Raw genomic sequence first — 18,934 nt, forward strand, 5'->3', positions numbered from 1 at the left:
CTGTGTCTGAGTCCCGAACAGTTTCTGGAAGATCATTCCAGAGTTTGGGGGCTTTATAAGAAAAAGCTCTTCCCCCAGCTGAAACCTTCTGAATTCTGGGGACTATTAATAAGCCAGCACTCTTTGATCTGAGTGGTTGTGATGGCTCATAATGAGAAATAAGGTCTTGCAGGTACTCAGGAGCAAGACCATGTAGGACTTTATAAGTCAATAAAAGGATTTTATAATCAATACAGAATTTAATAGGTAGCCAATGAAGTGATGATAGCACTGGACTAATATGCTCAAATTTTCTAGTTTTAGTGAGGACCCTGGCTGCAGCGTTTTGGACTAGTTGGAGTTTGTTTAAACTCCTGCTCGTGCATCCTGACAGTAGTGCGTTATAGTAGTCTAGCCTAGAAGTAATAAAGGCATGTACTAGTGTTTCTGCATCACGCAGGGACAGGGCATTTCTGATCTTGGCAATGTTCGTAGAAAAGCTGTCCTAGTGATGCTGCCTATGTGTTGATCGAATGATAAATCTGAATCTATTATAACGCCAAGATTTTTTGCTGCTGATCCAGGTGTGGCTGGAAAGTTGGTGAGATTTAAGATTAAATCTGGTAATTTACTTCTTGCTAATTTTGGACCCAGAAGGAGAACCTCTGTTTTGTTACTGTTTAATAGGAGGAAGTTGCGTGACATCCAGCCTTTCACGTCTTTTTCACAGTCCTCCATTTTCTTTCTTTATTGGTCATCAGGTTTGGCTGATATGTACAGTTGAGTATCGTCTACATATCAATGAAAGTTTACGCCATGGTTACTTAGAACTGTGCCTAACGGTAACGGTATGTATAGTGTAAATAGTAATGGTCCTAATATAGACCCCTGCGGAATTCCAAATCTCACTTTTGAATAATTGGAAGATAAATTGTTTACCCTAACAAACTGATAACATTCTGATAGGTAAGATCTGAACCATGATAGGGCCGTCTCTGTGACTCCAACCATGTTTTCTAACCTTTCTAAGAGAATATTGTGGTCTATTGTATCAAAAGCCGCGCTAAGGTCAAGTAGCACTAAGAGAGATATGTAGCCTTGATCAGAGGCAAGAAGAAGATCATTAGTTATCTTAACTAACTAGAGTTATCTTAACTAACTAGAGCCGTCTCAGTGCTGTGGTGTGGCCTGAATCCAGATTGGAATTTTTCATATATATGGTTCTTATGTAGATATGAACTAAGTTGTTGGGCCACAGCTTTTTCTAAGATCTTTGATATAAACGGTAAGTTAGAAACAGGCCTGTAATTAGACAAAACGGTGACATCAAGATTTGGTTTCTTGATCAGAGGTTTGATAACTGCTAGTTTAAAAGCTTTGGGAACATGGCCCAGACTAAGGGACGAGCTTACAATAGTTGAGATAGGGTTTATAATGACTGGCAGTAATTTTGATGGAATTGCATCGAGTGTGCAGGTTGTGCAATTTGCAGAAGAGATAATCTTCTCTAGCTCTAGCTGTGGGAGGGGGTAAAAGGTTTCCAGGCTCTTTTCTACAGCTGAGTTTTGTTCTATATCAGCCAACTCAGATGACTGCCAAGCTGGATTTGAATTTGTTGTCTAATATTATCAATTTTATTATTAAAGAAGTCCATAAAAACTTCACTAGTGAGAGTTGATGGAATGTCTGGTTCAGTACCTGCTTGATTTTGTGTGATTTGGGAAATCACATTAAACAGTATTCTAGGATTATACTTATTATTCTCGATCAGCGAGGCCAGATATGCTGAGCGAGCTTCTGTGAGAGCATTTCTATACTCTACAAGGCTGTCCTTCCAGGCAGTGTGGAACACTTTTAGTTTGGTATGATGCCATTTCCGCTCTAATTTCCGAGCTGTTTGTTTTAAGGTCCGGGTTTTTTCGTTGTACCACGGGGCAAGCTTTTTCTGCCTTATTCTTTTTATTTTAAGTGGGGCCACATTTTCTAAAGTAGATCGTAAGGTATTTTCTAAATAATCGGTTAGTAAATCTAGTTCCATTTGGTCTGATGGAGTGGGGACTAGGGTTAATAACTCTGGAAGATTTTCTATAAATTGTAGGGCGGTAGAAGGTTTTATTGTGTGCTTTGTTGAATAACGAGGGGACGTATATATATTATGGCTAAGTCGTAGCTCATATGAAATTAAGTAATGGTCGGAAATCGCTGTGGTTTGCGGTAGGATATTAAGCTTGTCTATGTTAAGACCTAGTGTCATAACTAAATCTAACGTATGACTACAGTAGTGTGTAGGCCCTGTTACATTTTGGGTAAAACCAACAGAGTCTAGGATTGAGGTAAATGCCCTTTTTAATGGGTCGTCTACCTTCTCAAAGTGAATATTAAAATCCCCTACAATTATTACTTTATCGTTGCACACAGCCAGGTTTGCAGCAGTCACTAAATTATTTTATAAATTCAGAGTATTGTCCTGGTGGTCTGTAAATGTTAAATAATGAGAATGCCTTCAGAATACATATTTGTCAATGGTCTAAATTGCAATTAAATGGTCATTTCTGTCTTTTATCTAAGTTATATACCACGTATTTCTAGCACTTAATAGTAGAAAAAGATACAGGTAATATTTAGGTAATACACATAACAGTGAGATTAATAAAACAAGTAGTATTGCTTACAGATTATATGAATGTTGATAATCAAGCAAACATGTAACAATTTCCTTGGTTCTTTATAAACATGTACTTAAAGTGGTGTTGTAGTGTGCCTCATTCTTGGGGGTGTTGTGGCTCCATATCTAAACTGTCAATAAAATATAAAAAGGTTAAGTTTGTTATAGATTCTCATAACAACCTTGTTCTTGGTATCTCCAGACTTCTTGAAATGAACCCCGTTGAATGGTGGCAATTCTGTATTGATGCAGTCTATAGAAACTTGATTTCTGGTAATTCACAAATTTAGTTAAAAGTTTGGTGAGGCCTGTAGCTGGATTCCAGGCAAGAATTTATGGTAGCCTGCTATGCCATGTGGAGCAAAAAGGGAGTAGCTATACTCCCACTATGTCCATATTCCCAAGATAACGTCCTCTTAAATTGTAAAACTTGTTGGCAACCTAATTCTGTTTTATAGCTTCTACCTCAGGCATTGTGGAGCCAAAGCTTTTAGTTCAGGAATGTGGAGAGTTCTTATAAACAGGCTCAACCATATGGTGGTGTCTGCTACATCACAGTTGACTTTTCTAAATTTCCATCTTGCTTTTTCTACTTATTATAATTCCTTAAACCTGAGATTCTCTGTTTATTTTACCCCCTCCATCTCAATACCTTCTGAAACACACTAGAGCAGCATTTTTCATATTTGGGGATGCATACTGCAGGGAATGTGAACTTATAGCGCCATAGTGCCAGGACATGCGGTACTGCTAGTAAGTAATATATTTGAACTACCAAACACACTAAAACTCATTGTTGTTGGCTAAAAATAAACCAGTAAGCTGGGCCAGTAAGATAATTGTTTTTGCTTATTTGTTTTGTTCCTGTTTTTGTTCATTTCACACACAGGATGTGCAAAGCTGCTTGCACTTGAAGATCTTATATCACAAACAAAAGAAAAGGTTTAAAACTAGTGTTCATGAATGATGCCAGTGTATTATGTTAAAATAAAAGCAGGTGTGATATTCTTATTTTATAATAAATTTTCCTTTAATTTTAATTACGTTCTTGTATGTTTTAAAATGGTTGCATAATATTGTAATACTATGAAACCATGATCATTTTTAGCTAGGTTACCAAATCTTGAAAATGTCACAATTTGTAACACCCTTAAATAGGTGTAATGGGAGTTGGAATAGATCAGTGGTTCCCAACCTGTGGTAGGTGTACCACTAGGGGTACAATGAATGACTCTGGGGGTACATCAAAAATATTCTGTCATTACTTTTCATGTAATTTCATTTAGTCACCTGACCACACAGTTTTGTAAGTACTTCGAAAAAGACGGGCAGATTCTATCAAACTTCTCCTCAAAGAAGATGACAAAATCCTCCGGAGTGAGAGAAGAGGGTGGAGGGAGAGAGAGAAAATGCTGAAGAGCTTGCGTGGATCAGATGCTGATACTTCCAGTTTTCCTCTGTAGAAAGATGACTTTGCAGCAGTAAATTTGAGTGAGAACTTGGAAAGGAGAGATTGGTAGGAGTGAAGATCCGAGTTGACCTCCACCTTCCCTCAGCCTTCCTTAGTTCTTGCCGGTTGCTGCGCAGGACACCTGTCAGCCAGGGGGCAGGTGGGGAAGATTTTGCTGGCCTGGAGGAGAAGACACAGAAAGTTAATTGCAAACGAGAGTAAAGAAAGGAAAGCATCTGTAGCCATGTCCAGTGAGAGAGAAGAAAATGAATCAGGATGGAGAAGTGCAGTCAGAATAGTTGAAGTGAAAGACAAGGAAGGAGTGCAGGTTGCGTCGAGAGGAGGAGCATGATAGGGTGGAAAGGAAGGGAGCAGCAGGGAGGGGGAGTGAGAAAGATAGGAAGTGGTGATCAGAGCGATGCAGGGGAGTTACTGTCACTTCCAGAGGTAGGTCTGGTGAATATCAGGTCCAAAGCATTGCTTGCTCTGTGCGTCAGAGGAGTCTGTTTGAGGGTGAGGTCAAAGGATGATAGCAGTGGTAACAGGCAGGATGACTGCAGCTTGTCCGATATAAGATTGAAGTGACCCAAAAGTATGAGCGAAGTTCCATCGATGGGGAAGAGACTCAGAAGAATGTCTAACTCATCAATACAAGCAACACAAACAACTTCCAACACATGCCAAGTTCAAACTCTAATAGTTCCGTATATTACTTATTTATTATAAAAGGCTGCATTACTGAAGAAAGTCTTGAGCACCATGTGCTCTGGAGACACTAACGTCAGTAGAGTTAATTCAGTCTATCACACACTGTTGTGTGTGTGAGTGAAGTTAGTAGATCACAGATGTAATGAGTTAAATGTGATATGGAATATGCTATTGTGATAAACATAGTGAACATTTTATTATTCCCTGTTCATTTTACAGCTGCAGACTCTCGTTCATACAAGTGAAATACAAATGAAAAAATGCTCAATCATCTGTCTCACTATGCTCGCTGTGCTCTGACAGGAAGTCCTGACTGACCCATACCAATTGTACAGTTATATAAAAGTGTCCCTAATATTAATGATTTATTATGTATTATTCATTTTAAGGTAAACATTAAGAAAAATATATGCTGTACAATGTCAGAAAACAAAGTGCTATATAGTAAAGTAAATATAATTTCAAAGGTATGGTCTTAAAGGGCCAGCACAGTATTTTTCCTCCTTACTTAAAATATTACAGTAGCAAAAAGTATGTGATTATCTTCATACTTCTGCTTCAGTCCAACATTTATTGGGCACTGCACAGTTCATAAAATGACCTCAAAATTATTATTTTTTTTTATACAGCCCTATATCCATCATTAGGAAATGTGATCTTAAGTATCACAGAGAACTCTAATTAAATATAACAATACATAGCTACCTTACATTGCATTTTCATGAACTGTAAAATCACCCAACTGGAGTTAAATTGATCACTCTCTACATTATATTCCAAAAAAAAACAAACCAAATCAAAATAGTTGATGGGGTTAAAATGACACCCAGTACAAGAGTTCATAGTAAGCAGTTATTTTTAGATAAGATAAATAACATAGTAATAAGACAAATAACAGCAGCATGGACCGCAGCAATATGAGTACGAGGTAGGAGGTGTACATCTGAATGCTGGTAATGTATAAAGTGACATGTGTGGATGATATAGTGGAGGCACTGATTCAGTAAAGCAGCAATAAATAAGTGGACATGAAGTGCCATTGCAGTGATTGTCTAATTGGAATTTAAGAGTCTTACAGCTTCAGGGTAGAAGCTGTTCCTCAGTCTGGTTGTTTTGCACTTAATGCTCCGCACCCGAGGGGAGTGGAACAAAAAGTGTGTGTGTTGGATGGGTGGGGTCCTTCATGATGCCAGTGGCCCTTTTCCTGCATCTGGAGGTGTAAATGTCCATGGTGGTGGGAAGGCTGACTCCAACAGTCCTCTGTGCTGCCTTCACCACCCTCTGCAGAGCTTTCCTCTCTGCCACAGAGCAGCTTCCGTGCCACACAGTGATGCTGGAGCACAGAACGCTCTCCACCACACATCTGTAGAATGAGGTGAGGACTGAGCTCCCAAGTCCAGCACGCCTCAGCCTTCTGAGGAAGGATAGGCGCTGATGTGCCTTCCTGATCAGGCTGGAAGTGTTATTACTCCAGGTAAGATTGTTACTTAGGTGTATGCCCAAGTACCTATAGCAGGAGACCACTTCCACTGCAGATCCGCTGACATGTAGGGGGAGGGGAGGGATGGTGTTGCCCCTTCTGAAAACCTCAATCATCTTCTTTGTCTTCTTCATGTTGATGCAGAGATTGTTCTCACTGCACCAACTCTCCATTTGTTCCACCTCCTGTCTATAGCCAGACTCATCACTATTTGTGATGCATCCAACCACTGCCGTATCGTCTGCAAAATTTACAATATCACAGCCTGTTAGTCAGGAAGTCCAGGACCCAATTGCAGAGAGAGATGCTCAGTCCAAGTGTGTGGAGTTTGTAAGCCAGGGTCTGGGGAATCATGGTGTTAAAGGCAGACGTGAAATCCACAAAGAGCATACGGACGTAAGAGTCCTTACTCTCCAGGTGGGTGAGGGCAGTGTGGACCACAGAGGAGATGGCATCCTCTGTGGATCGGTTTCTCCAGTGTGCGTACTGATGTGGATCCCCAGTGACATCGATGTTGGCTTTGATGTGGGTCATAACCAGTCTTTCAAAGCATTTTGTGGCTATCGGGGTGAGGGCTACTGGCCTATAGTCATTCAGTTCTGTCACTGTGGAGTTCTTGGGGACTGGGATGATGGTGGCGGTCTTCAGGCAGGTAGGGACAACTGCCTGGATTAAAGAGGAGTTGAAGATATCTGTCAGCACAGATCCTCCTCACTTCAGTTTGGGTCACGCTGAGGGGCTGTTCTCTGGGTGCTGGAGTGAGTCTGGTGCTGGGGGGTGTATTTGGGTTCTCAAAGCAGGCATAGAACTTATTGAGAGCATCAGGCATTGAGGGGTCGCTAGTGCATTGTGCATCTCTGGTGTTGTAGTCTGTGCTGCACTTAATGCCCTTCCACATGCTCCATGGATCCTGGGAAGAAAAATGACCCTGGATCTTCTGGGCGTATGCAGCTCTGGCCCTCTTTACACCTGCCGTCAGCTCTCGTCTAGCTCTCCTGAGTCTCTGTGAATCAGCAGACCTGAAGGCAGCATCTCTGACTTTCAGCAGAGATTGGACCTCTGCATTCAGCCAGGGTTTCTGGTTCGGGTAGCACGTCACAGTCCTGGTGGTGGTGACATCCTCAGCACACTTGCTGATGTATCCGAGGACAGCAGATGTGTAATCCTCTAGATCGAGCTCCCCATCATGCACAGCAGCATCCCTGAAGACCTGCCAGTCTGTGCACTTGAAGCAGTCCTGCAGCACAGAGTCACCGTCGCTGGGCCACACAGTAATGGTCTTCTGTGTGGGTCTGGAGCGTCTCAGCAGGGGATGGTAGGCAGGGACCAGCATGATGGAGATGTGGTCGGAGAGGCCAAGGTGGGGGCGGAGCACGGCTCTGTATGCGTCACGTATGTTTGTATACACGCGGTCCAGTGTGTTATTTCCCCGTGTTCGTATGGTGACATGCTGAAAAAACCTCGGCAGAGTGTTTGTCAGGTCTGCATGGTTAAAATCCCCAGCCACCATGCAAAATGACTCCGGGTGCTTGTTCTGAAGTGAGCTGATGTGATCATGTAGCTCCTTCAGCGTGTCATTAGCTTTAGCACCAGGCGGGATGTAGACCGTAATGACGAACCGACGAATTAAATAATGAGGCCGACACTTCACAGTCAGGTATTCTATTGCCTCAGAGCAAGTGATCTGGAAGGCTGAGTCCGGCATGCTGTTGTTTGGCCATGTTTCTGTGAGACAAAGTATAGAACGGTTCCTCATCTCCTCGGAAACACTCATCCTCAGTCGTAGAAGGTCCAACTGGTTGTCCAGGGAGCGGACATTGGCCAGGAACAGTGACGGAATCGGCGGTCTGTTAGCATTAGCTTTTAGCCTTGCTAGCACGCCACCCCACTTGCCCCTCTTCTGTCCCCGCGTGCACCGCTTTCTCTTGACCTCTGTCCTCTGTAGCTGCAGTCTACCTAGCGTAGCTCTGAGGTTGTGGTCTAAAGTTGCTGTTTCTACAGCCAAACCGTCCTTTATTATAAAGAGTTTGGTTTCGGCTGTATGTCACACACTTGACGGGCGCGTGAGGTTAACACTAAAAATGGGGGTCTCTCCAGGAGCGTGAGAAGCCGCTGCACTATTGTGCACCACCATCTTGGTAGTAATAGTACTGCTAATAGTACCATTTGAAAATTGGGCTCAATACTGCTCCAGATTTGGCAGAAGAACAGCATTCCCCATGCTTACTGGAGGCAGTGTGGATTATTAGACAGGACATCTTTATTTTTAAATAATAATCATTATTTTCATTTGCCAGTTTATTCAGTAATGTAGTCAGCAATGAGAAGGTTGCAAAATATGCAGCGTAACGTTAGCTAATTTTGTTATACAGTTAATTTAGCTTGCTAATGTCACATTAGCATTATAGCTATCTGTCATCAAGTATTTTTGCATTCAAGATGCAAGTCAGCTACAAATGTATTATTATAATGTTATATGGTATGATACACTGACATTTTTGAAAATGTTAAGGCTAACTAGATGGAAAAAAGCTAGCTAATATTATCTAACAGCCAAGTCTCTGTCTGGAGCAGAATCCACACTGTGATTACAAAGTGACTAATCTCATTTTCTTAATGAAGTAAAAAAGCAATGCACTGATGATAGTGCCCTAAATATGTTCTTAAAATATGAATTGTGACGTCCTCTAATTAAGTTTAATGATAGAGTTTGATTAGCCTCTAGAGAATAGAATAGAATAGAATGCCTTTATTGTCACTATACACAGTACAATGAGATTAAAAGCAACTCCATCTCAGTGCAAGCACACAATGTAAACAAATGACACGGAATAGAATGGGGAGGGGTTGTGCACAGTTCTATGCGTTTTTTGTATATATGTGTATATATGTATATGAAATAAATATAGAAACAAAATAAAAAACTGTTTTACAAGATATAAATATGGAGATATTTACAGCTGTATTGTATGTCACTAAATATTGCACATTGCTAAATATTGCACATATTCCAGTATAATTGCACATGTACAGTATGATTGCACATTTCCGTATGCAGAGTATTGCACAGTAGCTGGTAATGGAGTCTGGGAATAGACTGGTATGTAGGTGGGTAATGGAAGTCTGGGGATAGACTATCTATTTACGTAAGACACAAGTTTCATTGTTGACTGAGACCCCTATCAGCTGCAGAACCGCAGAGCCACGGTTTAACACCAACAGTTTCATTTCAGCAGGTTGAAGCGAGTGGCATTTAGCACATGTGCCAGAAATTGTTTTAGCTTCTCTTAGCAAGTTTTAGGCTAATGAACGTTTTTGTCGTCTTATGTGGGTTTCCAATAAAAAAGTGATACATTTGTTGTTGGGCAAAATCATTAGATTTTAAGATTTAGGCAATCTATCAAAATAATGCAAACTATCAAATAAATGTCCAGTGGCTGCAAAGTGAGTATTAAATACTTGGCAAAAATGAACCGGGGCTTTGATCTATCTCTGATTCTGACGTTTTTATAGGGGACATTTCTTAGTTACCTCTGACAGGAAAGTTTTGCAAAAATGGTCTAGCGCTAAATCGATATCTGGGATTTCAGAAGTGTAGTGGATGTTGCTGAGTGCCAGACCATTTAAAAAGACTTGATCATTAAAATGTTTAAAATTTCTTCTAACCACCATCCAAGAGCCTGGCTTTATTGAACTGGTGCTTCTAATGCATCCGTTAGGGCGGTGGTCACTAAAACCCAACGACACCCACTGAAGTATTTTTTTCTGGTTTGGTGGATAAAATTAAGTCTACTAGTGTGGACTTGCTGGGATCATGGTAATTAGGTCGTGTTGGCTCTGTAATTAGTTGCATTAGACATAGATTTCCACATACTTCCTTCAGGTAATCGTATGAATTGTTAAACAATTTAAGTTAAAATCACCTAAGATTAGCATTTCTGAGTTGATGTATGGATTTAAAGGAGGTCAGGTGCGAAAGGAGGTCTATAGAGCTCAGTTACCACAAAACTGTTATTGCATCCTATGCACACTTTTAGAGCTAAGAATTCAAAACATTTATCTTTGGATAATGAGAATTTTTTACTTGAATTTTTACTTGGTGTAAATAGCCACTCTGCCACCCCTTGTGTTCCTGTCAGCTCTGTGATTATAACCAGATAGAGATAGTTCTGAATTGGATATAGATTGTTTTAGCCAGGGTTCTGTCAAAACTACAACATCAGGATTGGCTTGTGAAATAAAAAAATTCCAATTATCCAGTTTACTGTGCTGATGATGGCTTCTAATGGTTAAATGAATTATGCCCATGTCTTTCTGCATTTCAAAATAATAGGATCTGTTAGTAATTTTGTTGTAAAAAAAAGCACTAAGACAACATATCAAACAATGAAACTGAGAAACTGTATTGCTTTTTGAAAAATATATGAATTTTGAATTTGATGTCAAGAATGATTTGCGCATCAGTGCATTCTGTTCTTATTTACCTTTTGCAATGTGCCTAAATTTTTAGTAGAATCTGAGTAATCTGAGTTACAGTTCTTATGGTTTAAAAGGTTTATTACTGTAATGAGCATTTTCTACTAAGACTTTTGCACTGCACAATAAGAGTTTCAAAAATTAGAAAATGTTTATTAAAAAATCTGAAACAAAAAATAAATGGTTCCATGCTGAGGGAGGTGGACAACCAAGAAACTATCCATTCACATCCACACGGCTGAAATCCTGGGCACACCGTCCTTAGAAAAAGTATAAAACGCCTTTATTCAAACATGGCTATAGGTAAAAAAAATTGCTGACACATTGCAGCCTTCTCAGGCCTTTCAAAGGAGGTATAAATTGTGATTTATTTTGCATATGCCTTGTGTGTGTGGATGGATACTTTCTTGGTTTTTCACCTCCCACAGCAGGGAACTATTTCTTTTTTGACTTTTCTGCACCCATGCCCCAGGAGCACTTTTACCTTTACACAGGATTATATTTAAACCCTGTCCAGGAAACTAACAATTAAAGTTGTGGCCATATGGCTTCAACTGGCTTTCTAAGATCCATTTGGGTGCAACAGATTAAAGAAATCATGTATAATAGCTAGAAAACAAGGGATTTTGTGAGAAAAAGTATACATTTTTCTTGACTTTACACATTCTTGGAAATAATAGTCTCTTAAACTGACTTGGACCTAGCTGGAGAACTAGTTATTCTATCTTCTTGGGTTAATTCATGACTTAGAAATAAACACACCATGTCAGAATCATTATAATAATCCCTTGTGCTTTTCAGATACAGTAACTGTAATATTGAACACTTTTATTATTATTAGTAGTAGTAACAGAGATTACAATACTAAAAACAATATGAAAAATAGTTATTATTACAATAATTATAATAATAGTAGTAATAGTTATTATTATTGGTCATAGTACTATTAGTAGAAGCACTAGAAGAAAGTCAAAAGTCACTATCAAATAAACACTGCTGAATGCTTAACTTTGAAGGATAGGAGAAAATCAAGCTCTGCTCTTGCTGTAGATCTAAAAAAAATCGACAGTATTTTTACAGTATATTTTTCCACTGTGAGAAAACAACTAAGTGGATTAGTTCTGAAAGGATGTGGAGCTGTACAGAATCCGTTACTTAGATCAGAAAATAGTCAGTGCTACAACAGCAAAACTGGACATCTGAGATGGAGTGGTTTATTATGGACTGAAGTCTAAATGTGAGATCTTTGAATATAACAGAAGGAAGTGTGTACTGTGCTGAAGCAATGAAACACACTTTGAACTATGTCTACTACCATTACTCAAGTATAGTCAAGACGTACTTGGCAAAGCTGCTGGTGTTCTCAGAATAATGGATGAGAGATACCAGAGCCCAGATCTCCCTGTCATTGAATGTGTTTGGGATTACTTGAATCGAGAGAATTAGAAAATGCAGCTAGCTTCTAATACTTAATTTTGGAGGTGTTTACAAAAACTATTGAAAAATATCCCTGCAATTTTCTACAAAAAAAAACAAAAAAAAAAAAAACTGAAGCTGTAATAACTGCAAAGATTGGACAATGAAAATTGTGAATACTGAATACTGAACAGTAATATTCAGTTCAGGTTTCTTTATTTTTTTGCAAAATATGTTTACCTTCTAGTTAATGGCTATGTTGACTGGAAATTGTGGAAATTAAATAGTGGTGTCTGACATTTGCACAATCAATACAGGTGCTGGCTGTATCAGGGGTCTGGATCTTCTTTTTTTTTTACTTAGTTTTTATTTATCTTTTTTTTTCATATTACAGTGTTGAAGTGTTTCCATGAAAACAAATAAAAGGTACAAGCTGTATTTTATACAATCTTCATGAATAAGCAACAAAGGGAATCCACTTTAAAATAAAAGTAATCAATACCATTATAAAAATAAATGAAAATTATATATTAAACAGATCATTATACACATATACCTAAATAATAAAAATAAATAAATAAACAAATAACTTAAAAAAAAAATATCTCACTGCATTAGTAGATCTCTAACAGGGCCCCATCTCTTAGTAAATACGTCTTTTTGAATTCTTAATAAGTTCGTTATTTGTTCCATTTGGTAGACATCCCATACCTTTTGAATCCATAAATTATATGTAGGAGGGTCTGGATTCATTCATTTAGTTGTAATACATTTCAGAGCTACTGTTAACAATATTCCTAGAAGGTATTTCTTGGATCTTCCCTCTAGTTTATCTGGTATTACTCCCAGTATTGCTACTCTAGGATCTTGTGGAATGTTCTGCTGAAGCACTTCCTTGAGAGCATACCTCCTTCCAGAATATCTGTAACTTAGGGCACGACCAAAATATGTGAATATGGTTTCCAATTTGTGCTCCACAATTTCTCCAACATAAACTATTGTGTGTTAAACCCATCTTTGACACTATTTCTGGTGTTCAGAAATATCTGGTGATGACTTTCCATTTGAATTCTCTCCAGATGCTGGAGTTGGTCACTATACTTGCTTCGGTGCATATTTCCTTCGAAGTACTCTGTGTTATGTTCACCTTTAATTCTGATTCCCATCTCTGCTTTATATTCAAGGAGTTATTTAGATTCATAGACATAAATATTTGATACAGTTTACAAATTATTTTTATTTTTTCCGCTTCATTCTTTGTTTGTAATTCCATTAAATATTTTTCTATATGTGTAGGTTTTATATGTATTTATATGTAGTTTTTCCTATTCTTTATGTGTACTAAGAAAATTTATCAGCTGCAGATATTTTAAAAAATCTGTTCTGGGGAGAGTAAATTCTTGTTCCAGCTGTTCGAATGTCTTACGGTTAACCCCATTCAACACCTGATACAGTTTGGTTAGACCATACTCTGACTATCTTTTTAAATCTAAATTGTTGGGCATAAAAAATTTTCATATATCCAATACTTGTCAGTACTGAGATTGTCTTAGGTAGCCCGATTACTGATTGTATTTTTTTCCATATCTTAAGGGTAACTGCAGTCCATTGTCCCAATTCTTTTATAGGGGCATCCATGAATGGCAAAATATTAAGGGGCTCTTTTGATATTAAGCCAACGTGTACATATATTATTCTGAATCCATGTTAATAAGGGCTTCATCTGTGCGGCCCAAAAATAATATTTTAAATTAGGCAATTTAAGCCCTCCATCTGATTTGGTTAGCTGCAATGTCTTAAGTCTAATTCTCAGACGTTTTATTTGCCGTATAAACTGAGAAATCAATTTATCCAAATTATTAAAAGTAGACTTTGGAACTTCAATTGGTAACATCTGAAATAAATAAAGCAACCTGGGCAGGACATTCATGCGTATACTTTCAATACCTTTCAATAGACCTAGCAGAGAGAGAGGGAGTGTGGACCATCGGTCCAAATCTTTACTAATACCCCAAATTATTTTTTACAATTAGCATCATAAAGACTTTGTACAGATTTAGGTATGTGTATACCAAGATATTTAATACCCTCTTTTGGCCACTTGAATCCATTCTGGAGTTGTACATTTTGTGGTATTTTGCCATTAATATTGCCAATAATTCTGTTTTTTCCACATTGATTTTATATCCTGAATAGTAGAATTACTGAGAAATAAGCTTCTTTAAGTTTGGTATCGTTGTTATTGGTTCTGTTAGGTACAGTAGTACATCATCTGCACAAAGGGATAATTTATGTTCCTCTTTATTTATTTCAATTCCTATTATATTATTATCGTCTCTAATGAGCTGTGCTAGTGGTTCGATACTGATTGTAAACAGAAGAGGCGAGAGCGAACACCCCTGTCTACATCCATGTTCTAATGTAAATTTCTCTGATCTACACCCGTTAACTCTGACGGCAGCCTGTGGATCTGAATAGAGTGTCTGTATCCAATTTATGAAATTAGGGCCGAATTTAAACCATTTTAATGTTTGAAACAAATATTGCCATGATACACGATCCAACGATATAATCATTGCTTGTTTTTCTTTGTCTTTTTGATAGGACATTATATTAAGTAATCTTCTGATGTTATCTCCATAGAATCTTCCAGTAATAAAACCAGTCTGATCAGGATGGATAATTTGAGTAATAATCTTACTGACGCATCTAGCTAAGATTGCTGTTAGGATACGCAGTATCTGTATTCAGTAGTGATATAGGTCTATAGGACTGGCATTCAGTAGGGTCTTTGCCCTCTTTATGTATTACTACAATGGTTGCTTCTTTCCAGGAGGGGGCTAAAACTTTAAACTCAAATGCATAATGATACGCTTTTAACAACAGGGGAGATAAAATATCTTTAAAGGTTCTGTAACATTCATTAATAAATCCATCTGGTCCTGGGCTTTTATTATTTTTCAGATTTGAGGTCACCTGCTTAATTTCCCATTCCTCAATTGGTTCATCTAATTCCTTGGCCATTGATTCTGTTAGTGTTGTCAACTTTATGTCTTTCAAGAATGTTTCAAGTTGTACATCCTCAGAGCAAGTATCAGATATACGCTTTGGCACAGTCACAGTATAAGGGGTGATGTTTCTGATGAGACATTGGTATCTAAGTAGTTGTTAAATTCTGTTATGGTAAAACTGGTAAATTCTTTATTGTTAAGGAGGGACGCATTCAATCTCCATTGTTTAGAGGTTGGTCTACATCCTATGTGCCTACTTAAGTGCAACGGGCGAGTGGTCAGAGATAGTAATAGGTAATATTTCAATATCCATTACTCTATGCAGCTCTGACTTGGGCGTGAAAAAATAATCAATCCTAGAATAAGATGCATGCCTACTTGAATAGTATGTGAAATCCTTATATCTTGGGAATTTGCTTCTCCAAACATCTACAAGACCCAACTCGCAAGATCGATATTTAAGCATTTTACTCATTTTAGAGGGGGGCTTTTCAATTCAGGTTGTCTATCCATACGTTGTGACAAAACACAGTTTAAATCCCCTCCCATAAATAAAAGTGCAGTGCTATGTTGTATTATATTGTCAAAAATTATTTTGATAAATCCAGATTTATCTTCGTTTGGTGCATATACATTTATAAAGGATACTTCAGTACCATCAATTAATCCATTCACCAATATAGATCTCCCTTCAGTGTCTTTATGTATGAATGTTGGTATGAAATGTATTTGTCTATGTATTAGGATGGACACTCCCCTTTACCTCCCCGACTGATATGAAGAATAGTATACTTTGTCTGCCCAGGATTTTTTAAGCTTATCATGTTCGTCATCAGAGAGATGGGTTTCTTGCAGAAATGCTATCTGACAGTGCAACTGCTTTAATTGGTTTAAATGTTTCTTTCTTTTAACATTTAACCTTTAACATTATAGCTTATGATTTTAAGTGATTCCATCATTTATATTTTAGAGGTTGTGCCTTGATCCATTAGCAATGGAGATGTGTAACTGTGGGTAGATTGTCCTGTTATGAGAAGAGATATTGCATAATTAATAAGTTTAAAAAAACAAAAAAAAAACAAACAAAAAACAGCATGTATACTTTTGGGTATGGAAACACTGAAATGGTCTTATTATCCTTATTCTTAACGCATGATCCTGGGGGAACATTAGGATCAGAACAATTAAAACAAAAGAAAGAATAACAGTTCAAGTTTGACTTGGTTGTCATGCTTAACGAGGCTATAGGGTCTAGTCCCGGCCCACAAAATTAGCAGGCTATAAAGGGCACAGTCTAGGTGGAGTTTGACTGTACTTATGTGAGCTGAGCTATAGGTAGCAGGTACTATTCAGTCCCCTGCAGAATAATCTACATGTGAAACATACAGCAGAACGGCATATAAAAATAAAACTATACGTTCAACACTTTTCCAGACTTCCTGTAAGTGTCAGACAATACGTTCAGAAGAAGACATCCAATGTGTGATGTACCTGTGCTAGTTTTCAAGGATACATAAACAAAATAATAGTAATCTTGTTCACACCTGAAAAGTTTCATCACTCCACAGGAATATCGTTCTTTCAATGCGGGTAGGAAAAATGTTTCATTACTTCTCCGTCTCAGGGATGATTTCCTCCCGAACATACTCCAAAGCCCCTCGAGGATCCAGAAATTCCTTTTTCACATTTTTGTATGTGATCCGCAGTCGGACAGGGTAGAGGAGGCCATAGCGAACTCCCTGTCGTCATCGTAGCATCTTCCTCATGTCTGTGAATGCTGCTCTGGCTTTGGCGACGCTAGAGGTGTAATCCGGGAATATAGCCACTCGTCTCCCGCTATAGCTTAGCGGAGCTCTGTCTCGGGCTCTTCTCAGGACCTCAGCAGCGTCTCCATTGTAATGCAGCTTGGCGATGATAACACGCGGTTTGTCCCCTGGTTTCCACTGGACAAGACTGCGATGTGACCGGTCAATCTTTATATACCTGTCCATCTGCAGTACTTTTTTAAGAAGTTTGGAGACAGCCGTGGGAGGACTCGAGTCTGGCTTTTCATCCACACCAACTATCCTTATATTCCCTCTTCTCATTCTACCCTCCAAATCTTCATTCTTTTCTCTAAGTTTTGCAACATGATCCTGAAGGCAGGCCACAGTTGTTTGAAGCGAGGCTACTTCATCAGACCATGTTGACAGTCCTCCTGCCATGTCTTTAAAGTCCGCTTTAATACGATCCAGTTCAGAGTGAATTGTGTTCGTATTATTGGTGATTTCTGATCTCATCGCTTGCAGACAAGAAAGCAAAACCCAAAAACAAAGACCAAACCAAACTAAACAAGGACAGGCACAGACACAGAAGCCAGACCAGAGGCAGGAACGGGCACAGAGGCAGGAACGGAACGAGAAACGGGCACAGAAGCAGAAATGGAACGAGAAACGGACACAGAAGCAGAAACAGACAGAGACACACCAGACACAGGAACAGACGAAACAAAACGAGGACGAAAAAATGGAGGGAGGACGAGGAGGCACAACACAAAACGACGCCGAACGAGAGACGACCAGAGACACAGGACGAGGGAAACAAGAACGAATGACAGACCATGCAAAAGACAGGGGAACAGGAACCAAGACAGACACAGGAACGGAAACGGGTACAGAAACAGAAACAGGAACAGAAACAAAAGGAGACACAGGAACGGGAACCACAACAGGAATGGGAACCGACACTGACACAACAGTAGGGAACAGGACAAAACTAGGGACAGCAGAAGGCAAAAACACAGGAAAAGAAAGACCACGGGGAACAGAGACAGGAGGAACGGGAGGCACAGAAGGCCCATGGGGAACAGAAGAGACAGGCGAGGGCGGGATGGGTGGGAACAAAGGGTCCGGAGGCGCGGCAACTGGCCACGGGATGCAGCCACGGGATCAGAAGTGGGTGGGGCCATGGGATCAGGCAAACACAAGGGGCAAACACAGGGCTTAAATACACGGAACAATGAGGGACAGGTGAACACAATCAGGGGCGGAGTAACCAAACAGGGGGTAGGACTTAAACCAAAACAAAGGATCACATGGACAGGACTGGGAGGGGCCAATCATGACAGGCTACCTGAAGTACTGTGCGTTGAGGGAGGTTCAGGCCTCACCGGACTGTACTTATATTTTCGAAGATTCGTCGCCATTCAAGTTGGTATTCCCACTCTAATTTAAAATATGAACTCTTAAATGTTCTTTGAACAAGATTTTGTTACTTTGGATATTAGCAAAGCCATTTACTTAACAACTTCTGCAGGAGCTCTGAAGGAAACGTCTTACTCCATATCTTGCTCGCTAGTGCCCCCGGTCTGGATGTTCAAAAGTAGGCCATACTAAAGTCAGGCAAGTTAGTCAACATGCTTTAAGCAGATATGTCTTTTCATTCTTATTTTCACACACTGTTTAATCCTTCTCATCTTGTGCCTTTGGTTTATGAAATTGGTAACGTTTATTCTTGGGCTGTTGAATATCTAATGTTAAAAATACCCCACTTAACATTACAGCATATTACTGAATTCCGAAAGCTTGTCTGGTGTGCCCAGGCGTAGATGTAGTTGTTAAGCTATGATTAACTATAATACATGAGCTTGCCTGTAAATGTGTTTTTACAATAGTCTGCAGAGTAGTGTTTGTACACACATACATTGTACACACACTGCAGTATAGTGCATGTACATGTACTGTTTTCCTTCACTGCTTAACATGAGTGAA

General features: G+C 39.1%; 1 protein-coding gene across 8 annotated transcripts in view; it reads left to right on the forward strand.

Annotated features, from left to right (window-relative positions):
- Positions 1-18,934, forward strand: part of auts2a (activator of transcription and developmental regulator AUTS2 a) — a 469,856-nt gene that overhangs the window by 340,923 nt on the left and 109,999 nt on the right. The window lies entirely within an intron of this gene.

The sequence above is a fragment of the Pygocentrus nattereri genome, chromosome 18 (genome assembly GCF_015220715.1).
Source record: "Pygocentrus nattereri isolate fPygNat1 chromosome 18, fPygNat1.pri, whole genome shotgun sequence".
NCBI lineage: Eukaryota > Metazoa > Chordata > Actinopteri > Characiformes > Serrasalmidae > Pygocentrus > Pygocentrus nattereri.